This window comes from Amphibalanus amphitrite, unplaced genomic scaffold, assembly GCF_019059575.1.
Source record: "Amphibalanus amphitrite isolate SeventyFive unplaced genomic scaffold, NRLGWU_Aamphi_draft 000625F_arrow, whole genome shotgun sequence".
Taxonomy (NCBI): Eukaryota; Metazoa; Arthropoda; class Thecostraca; order Balanomorpha; family Balanidae; genus Amphibalanus; species Amphibalanus amphitrite.
Genome location: NW_024882119.1, coordinates 46,983 through 56,498, shown reverse-complemented (window position 1 = coordinate 56,498; position 9,516 = coordinate 46,983).

Sequence of the window (9,516 nt, the reverse complement as noted above, 5' to 3'; positions counted from 1 at the left end):
CGGGGCACAGCAGGGGGCCAGCGGGACCCACCAAAGACCAGTGGGGGTCAATAGAGACCAGTGAGGGTCAATGGAGACCAACGGGGGCTATAGCCCGAACTATATAGTTAGTTGGGACTTGTGGAAGTCAGTGGAGACCAGTGGAGACTATTGGGGGTCAATGGAGAGCAGAGGAGACCAGCGGGGGGACCTGTGGAAGTCAGTGCAGACCAGTAGGACCCAATGGAGTAGAGTTGCAAAGTTTTCCCAATGGGCTGCTACCGGCACCGCCCCGCCCCACAAAAAAAAAATCTGGGATACCGGCATGCTACCACGCCCCAAGCAAAAAACCGCCAAATTACCGGCATACCAAAAAACCTGCATTCTTGATTCTGGCTTACTCCTGCATGAGATGCCACAGCCCACATTTTGGCAATTTCAGTAACCGCCCCACCCAGCAGCCACCCATTGTCCAACCAAAACTACCAGCAGCCTGATGTTGGCTGAGTTGGCCCTGCACAAACACCACAATTTTGAAACTCAATTCCAGTCTACAGCTGTTAAAATATCACCTGTAATCAAAAAGGTATTGCCTACAAAAAGCATTAACACATTCATCAAAAAAGCAAGGACAAAAAGAACTTGAATTACTGAAATGTGTTTCTGAAGACTGCACAGTGAGCAGCAATCACAATTCACATTTACCACAAGCGTTCTTATTTTCCACATTCTCCTAAAATGTTGCAGGTACCAACCAAATAATGAACTATAGATAGTCACAAATCACAATATAAAAAACTACAGATTCGGCCAGGTTCCTAACTGAGGAAGCGAGATCAACATCAGCTTTTTCCTTTCCGCCAAGGCCATCCTACCCGCCATGGCTTGCTGGCTCGTGAGTAAGATACGAATCATGTAAAAATATGTGTTAATAACTCACTTGTCCTGAGAAATCACCAAATAATAGGTATAAAAACGATATAATAATCCTCCCCCATCTCAAACGCGGGAACAAACACAAGGCTTAGGATTTCGGAACAGATGCGCCATAACACAGTTTTTAACCAGCTGATTAAAACACTGCAAAAAAAAAGTTTCAGGACTGCAAACTTCTGCCTCGTGAATGATTTTATTGTTCAAAATCATCCAACACGATATTGAATACCAATGAAATCAACACTGTGAGTGTTATTCACTACAAGAAAATTGATTTATCTTGAGTGATTCAACCAAAAGGGCATATGAATAAATAATACGTCATCAGCTTACATCCTTTCTTTAGGGGACAGAGGATCTTAAAAGTCAATCCTTGGTTGCCTTTGCGCCACATTGCGCCACTTTGTATTCATTTCGTCTGCATGTTGTGTTTTCTTGTAAAGATAAGACAAAATGCCAGTTCACTCATTCATTTTCATTTCATTTTTGGGACCAAAGTTAGGCTCAGGGCTACCTAACACCTGCCTTCATAGCTGGATTTTCAGTGTCAAATTCTTTGTAGAGTATCTCAGACCACATCTCAGGACTCAAGGCCAGTTTCCAAACAATGTGTTTTGTGTTGTTTTGATTCTGCCTTTTGCCTAGGGAATGTTGCCATGAACATTTATTTATTTTAGTTTTTGTATTATGCCTATTACCTACCATTAGACTTACTAATTGGTTGTGCTTTTGCAACATGAATGGAGTATTCTTTGTCTTCCTTTGATAGACCACAGTAGATTCTTGACAATTCTAATAAGAGCCAAACCTGTGAAATGCTGAGGTTCATGTGTTATCCCTACCCTTAGCAATGAAACTTCTACCACAAAATGTATTTTGCAGTGGCTAAGATTGCTGTTATTACAATTAAATAGCCTCTTAGTGTCCAAAGTTTTAATCATATTCTGATAATTTTTTTTTTGAGTGCAAAATCAAAAATACCGGCATGCTACCGGCAAGACATGCCAGATACCACGAAAAAACCTGCGGTAGTGAAAAATTACCGGCATGCCGGTAGTGCGGTAGGGAAATTTTGCAACTCTACAATGGAGGTCAGTGTAAGACCAGTGGGGACCAGTTGGGATCAGTGCGAGACCAGTGGGAACCGGTGGGGGTCAACAGAGACCAGCGATCCCAAATACACCGCCGCGCAGATCAGTCATGAGGTCGTCACGGCAGGAGCAACAAACAAACTGACGCCAGAGATCGAGTCTGCGCTCGCCTTCTGATCTATAGGCATTGCTGTGCTGTCGCCAAAAAATGAAGTCACAAGACATATGTCTTGGTGCACCCAGTTTGACAATGGCAACGGCTGATGACTGATATATGTAGATTACGAAGTCGTTAATTGCTGACTACATTGCTGACTAATTGAATCGAGTATTGAATGCTGACTGTATTGAATCGAGCCAGTTTAGTCGAGCTGGACTGCGTTTATTACAGTTTGTTTCGTGTGGCGTTACATATCTTTATCTCTTCAATCGATGCGTACTAAAGGCTCTTTTATCTGTACCATTCGTTCAAGTTATCAAAACTACGCCCTCAACAGTGTGGAATATATAATGAGAAGTGGAATATAACAGTGTGGAATATATTGTGTTGACGAAGCAGTGTCGAATTTAAGGAGCTGGTACTTGGGACCTTCGAAGGCTTATCGTATAATTCCTCATGTGTAAAAAATAAGCAGCCCAAAACCTTCACACTTATGGGGGGGGGGGGCGAACGGACACCCTCGTTCTTGCGAATAAGTACCGCAAAAGCGGCCGATCACAGTGAAACTTTCAGCACCCTCCAGTTAAGATCAACTTTGCAACCACTCTGAGAAATTCATGGCGCTAACCCAAATGACCTTTAATCTGCAACCTGTTGCTCGAGACCATGTTTGGTCTGAATCGCACTTTGGCGTATGTCGCCTTACCTAGTTATCCGAGCTTTTCCAGTCTTTTTGTGGTTGTAAACGTTCAAACAGGTGAAGTGATGTTGGTTTCATGTATCAAGTGGGTGAGGGTGTTCATGTGGGAGTCAGGGTCATGCAAAGGTCAGGTCGGGGTCATAGACCTTTGATGACCTTAGTTTACCTTTCCGAGTGTTACATGTTTTATTTCAGTCTTTTTTTTTTTGCTGATTTCGAATGTAGGTACCACTCATTTGAACAGTTACGAAGAAGTTTTGGTGTTTTCGTAACATGTTACGAAGCTGTCAGAGGTGGTTGATGCCTATCGGATAGCCGGCAGGACGCCTACTGGTTGACCTGACCTGACCTGACCTGACCCGACCTGGCCTTAATGCCATGAAGACATCATCTGTGATCAAAACTAGCATGAAATTTGTGATCAGCACCCGAAAAACATTGCAACCTCACTTTACGAGGTTCTAACAGGTCCCGATTTCCCCGACTTTTGGGTGATTGACCTGACCTGGAAGGTCAACCAATGACCCAGGAAATTAAAATTGGGTATCTTCAGACGACACTTCCCTGTACGTTAGACGCTGGCAAAACACCAACACGGGCGAGGGTTAACTTATGGAAAAGCCAGCAATAAATTGTAAGGCAACGCATAAAGAAGAAAAATCCGAGAGGGTTTCGAAAATTAAAAAGCTTACATGCTCATGCAACGTCCTACACCACCCTTCTTTTGTCAATATTTTTGTCTACTTTTTATTCCCTGTATTTGAAAGACCTCGGCTCAACTATACAGTTCAACGGTGTGGCATATCACACATCGTTATGTTTATTCATAACTGATGTCAATACAAAAGCAAATATTCTAAATAGAAAGACGTTTCGGCCTCAGGGTGCCTTCGTTAGTGTCTAAAACACTTTGATATAATAAATAACAAAGCAAAATATGTATTTAATATTAGCCGTTTTCACGACGGGCTATCCGGCGAGTGCACCTAATTTGACCAAATCTGCATCTAATCTCTTTTATAGCAAATATTTTTATTTTATGAATTCATTTCAGTGTTTTAATAGATGATACTCTCTGATAATGTGACAAAGCAGGCATATAAGCAATTAGTGCAACCCTAGCTGATAGCTACTAGGAGACACACTGAACCTAATTTGACCAAATCTGCAGCTAATCTGCACCAGATGTGCACCAAATTTGTACCGGATGGCCGTCGTGAAAATGGCTATTTTACACTTTTTGCAAATATGATCTGGACACTTAACAATGCTACACATAAGCAGTGGTATGTGCAGAATTGTTGAGATTATCGGAGATTGGCTGATAGATAAGTGCCAATACCGGACATGCTATCGTCGTAGAGAGTACAGAAACACAACTTCCGTTTTTGTGTGTGTATGTGGGGAGTGGGACATACAATAATCTCTGCTATTATAGCACGAAATGAAACGCGTAACACGGCAAACACTGCAGGCTTACTTATGAAAGATGCATGACAAAATACAAATCACTTTCCAAATGATCTGCGTCACCGTTAAATATGGGTGCGTAGAATCTTACATGCATTTCACCACAGAAAGTAAACTGCTATTTGCTAGTCCTATAAGTTATAACATACGGTACAGTGACAAGTGACAACCAACCTCATATAGGGCTGCAGCAAAAGAACGGCACTTTTCTTAACAGCGTCTCAAGGCACTTTGTGCATTTTTGCCATATAATACACCGTCTTTTTAAAACAAGCACCACTCGCCAACGCCTCGGTGCCCAAGACAGGTCTCTGACCCTGCAACTGAGCCACGTTGCTCAGAGCATGAAACAAGGAAAGTGGTCGCCCTTTGTCCGTCCCCCAGCCATCTCCTATGATCTCACTCGATGACCAATCAATGAATCTCATCTGCCGTTGTTCATTTGTTGGTGTCCGCCGCGCGGGAACAGGGGCGGAGTCATCACTCCACCGACCGGTGGGTGTGGCCTCACTCGGCGGGCCAGAGGGCAGCACCGTACGCTCGGCGACGCCGCCGACCGCGCGCGCCGCGTAATAGAGGTCATCTGAAGGGCACCGCCCGGCGCGGCGGCGGCGCGGGACGGAGGGCTGGCAGACGGGAGCGCCTCCTGGGAGCCTGCCAGGCGGCACGGCGGAGCGACGGCCGAGGGACCGCGATCGATGCAGGCCCGCTCCGCGCAGAGGGTGCCTCGGGGCGCGCGCACGGCATACCGCAGCTGCGCGGGCAAAACGTCTCCTGACTTCTGCAGGTCACTGGCGGATCCAGACTTGCGTTTTGGGGGGGGGGGCCAACTCCTGCAAGTAACCAAACCTAGGGTACCCCCAAATCCTGTTTTCTCATCGGATTTAGGCCACTTATTTTTTCGTCACAGCCCTGAAACGATATTTTTTTTAAACTAAAAATAAAAAAATAGAAATGGTAGCCCACCCAACCCGAGCCTAAATATTACTTTGAAAACACTTCAAATTGCTTTTGTCGACCAATTAGCCCGCTCCGGGTCGGTGCGTGGCGCAGCCTTCGCGGGCTGGGAGGTGTCGGTTGGACCCCCTGCCGTTCGGCCCCTGATTAAGCTAGAGCTCGCGGAAAAAAAACAGGCGTGTTGCCCGTGAGTGACGAGACGAAGCCGATGATACCCGATTTTAAGGTCCTTGGTCATTGGTTGACCTTCCAGGGCGGTGTTTCACGGTCGTGCTGACAGCCGCTGACAGCGCATTCCGCGAGCTAAGGTCAGCCTTCGGTAGTGTTGTGGGTATAGGCTTGTTGATGTCTCCATTGAAACCAAAAGTGCCATCAGCGCTGGCAGCGGCTGGCAGCGTGCCGTGAAACACCGCCCAGGTCAGGTCACAGACCCAAAAGACGGGAAAATCAGGACCTGTCAGAACCTCCTAAAGTAAGGCTGTAATACGTTTTTTTGTGCTGATCACAAATTTCATGTTAGTTTGGATCATAGATAATGTCTTCATGCGTTTAGACCACGTCGGGGCAGGTCAGGTCAGATCAACCAGTAGGAGTACTTATGGGCGTCCGTATAGCAGGTGTCCACTACCACTGGCAGCTACGTAACATGATACGAAGGCATCAAAACTACTTCGTAAATGTTCAAATGGCTGCAAAATGCTAAATTCAAAATCAGCTAAACGAAACTATCCTAGAAACATGTTAAACTCGGAAAAGTGCACCGAGGTCATCAAAGGTCAATGACCTGACTTGACCGTAAGGTGACATTGGTATCCGCCCTAATGCGTGGGAGCAACATCATATCACATGTTTGAGCGTTTTACCACTAAAAGACTATAAAAGCGCGGATAATGTGAGCCGACATACGCCGAATCGCTATTCCGGCCAAACATGGCCTCCAACATGGCCAAACAGTCTCGAGAAATAGGCCACAAGTCAAAGTTCACTTGGGTCAGGGTCATGAAATTTTCAGACTTTGTCACCATGAGGGTACTAAAGTTTCGTCGCGATCGGCTTCATGATACCTTACACGATAACTTCACACGTCGATCGAGAGTTAAAGCATGGATGAAGGAGAACCAGGGGATGAAGGTTCTTTCATCCATGGTTAAAGTGTGCAATAAGAACTTCTTGGGTGAAGACAAGACCAACACTTTTATCAAGCTCACATATTTTTAATGATACGGTATTTTCTCTCTACCTACTACGCCCTTCTCACATTCATTTTTCTTAAGTGTTTTTGGGGACAAAAAATATATGTTGTTCCCCTTTCAGGCTTGGGGGCATGACCCCGTGGCCCCCCTGGATCCGCTTGGCCGAAACTAACTAGGTCGTTTTCAAACGGTCTGATATTTCAGGTCATAGTTTGCAAACGGCCGGTGTTTTCAGGTAGTTTCATATGGCCTGACTGGGCCAGGCCGTTTGCAAACGGACCGAATTTTCATACGGCCTGTAACATATATTCAGATTTCGACATCTGTCGTAGCATCAAATGCTGATGTGGCGCACTCAAAAGCCGGAATTGGTCCTTGGATGCCGTAAGGACCCTTTTAAGAAATAAGTGACCCGACTGACCCTTAGAGATTGGCCTGAGCTGTGACCGAAATAAGTCTTTTACCGTTTCGCAGGAAGGGACAAAAAGGTCCCTCATATGCTTCTTGTACAATTACGAAACAAAACAAGTTTTTTTTTCAACGAAAACTCAGTGAGTTTTCCTAAAAAATTTATTGCGCATATTCCGTGAATGAAAAGTTGCCGGGTCATGTCAGGTCAGGCTGCCACAGCAAGTTTGTTAACTTGACAGCTCAATCGATATTTATGCAATAAGACCTTCTCGGGTGACGACAAGACATGACCACACTTTATGAAGGAAGCTAGTAAACCCGGTAGTTTCTCCATAGGCGCGGGAACCGGGGGGAGGGGGCAGTGGTGGCAGCTTGCCCCCCCCCCCAACTCTGGGGCCGTGCGGGCGGTGCCCCCACAACTTTCAGACAGAATACCGCTCCTTTTTGCAAATGTTTTCTTTTTTTGTTGAAAAAGCCAAGGGATGAAAAATAAGTGGCCTAAAACCGGCGAGAAAACTATATTTGGGGGATCCTAGGTTGATCTCTATCATGGTGTGACCTCCCCCCCCCCGTCTAAAAGTAGTTCCCGCGCCCCTGGGTTTCTCTACGCTATTGAATCACGCTGCTGATTCTAGTAAGTATCTACTACACAACCTTCTCACATTAATTTTTCTTCGAGCGTTTTGGGGGGCCAAAAGATATGTTGGCCCCCTCTTTCAGGCTTTTTGGGCCCATGGCCCCGGTGGCCCCCTTGAATCCGCCAGTGCCCCCACAACTTTCAAACGGAATACCGTCCTTTTTTGCAACTGTTTCTTTTTTTTGTTGAAAAAGCCAAGGGATGAAAAATAAGTGGCCTAAAACCGGTGAGAAAACTAGATTTGGGGGGACCCTAGGTTGATCTCTATTATGGTGTGCTCCCCCAGTCTGAAAGTAGTTCCCGCGCCCCTGACTTTCTCTACGCTATTGAATCACGCTGCTGATTCTAGTAGGTATCTACTACGCAACCTTCTCACATTAATTTTTCTCCAAGCGTTTTGGGGGGGGGGCCAAAAGATATGTTGGCCCCCCCTTTCAGGCTTTTGGGGGGGCCATGGCCCCGGTGGCCCCCCCCCCCTGGATCCGCCAGTGCTGCAGGTAGGTATTTGTTGCATCCAAGGGCGATTATGCATTGACGCTGGGCGACCGGCGAACCGTGCTGCTGTTATTTGTAAATCGACGCATCGCCCATTACATCACTGCTTACAACACTCGGAGCTATAAACATTAAATTTCGTCGTGGAATAGGTGTATACTGTATAGGTAATGCATGACGTATGATATAAATAAATGGAACGTTGCTGTCCTTATAAGCCAGAAGCAGTCCAAACTCCCTTGCACTTCTTATGTCGGCGCAAAGCAGCCATGATCAAGCCGCAAATCAAGCTCCCAACTCGCTCGACTTATTAAGTTGAAGCACTGGTACCTACTCGGAAATAGATAGCAAACAAGATTCGTCATCAATCATAGCCTCTGGTATGGATTAGAAAAAAAAATGGACTCGGATCTGATCCCACAGATCTTGGTCTGTCGGCGCGGCGGCTGGTGGTCGTCGCTCAGCGCTCGGCTCGGAACCAATGTCATCAGGGATTTACCAGCTCTCTTATTTATCAAGGGATCTTTGAGCGTCGAGGGATCCAATTTTTTAAAAACATTATTCACATCTCCAGTATAAAGTGCGCTAACTTTTCTCAGTAATTCAGGCAGTAATTCTCGTGCTGTGTTCAAAAAGATGTTTACCGTAAGGGTCAAGCTAAAAAAAAAAACGAACTTAAAGGGAGATAATGACCTTTTTCCACAAAATCTGAGTTAGGACCATTTTCTGACAAAACAACAAGTTATAATGTAAATTAAAACCATTTTGCTCAATTCGGTACCTTGCCGCAAATATCTCAACTTGAAGTCACGTTAGCGGGGAGCGCTGAAAATGACCGTTGAATAAGTACTTACATCACTTTTTGGTACTTGCATGTAACTTTGTAAAATGAGCGTATTCCTTACATTTGATCTTCATCACATCTAGTTAGTTAATGGTCGTCTATAGTGCCTTCAAAAGATATTCATGGTTTGGGGGTGGTTTATGTCTAAATTTACGCAACTATTTTTCCTGTTCATCATCTGACGCCATATGCTGCTATTTTAGTAGCAACGACTCAATTTTGAATCGGTCCCGCCGACTGCACAATGAAAGAAGATAGATACAACACTTTTGCGGCATCACTGAAAAACTTATGCAGTACTGTTATCAAAATTCTCATAACACCGTTCGACAAACCTGAAGTCTTTTTGAAATAAATATGCTTGTATTTTTCGCTTCAGGCTCTGACGCCAAAATAATGAATTTCGTAGTCGCAATCGCAAGATTTGGCTGCGTTTCTGGCGCATGCCGTTCATTTGTGGCGCAAAATAATACTTGGAAACAAAGAAGAGTAGGCACTATGTACCCCCGAATTAGAATCTAATTAATTCTAAACCGAATTAACTCTAATTCAAATTAGAATCCTTACAACCAAGCAACGACAAGGCGATAACATAAACAAAACCCAAGCGTCGCTGTTTGAAACAAAAGCGCCATATACTGCG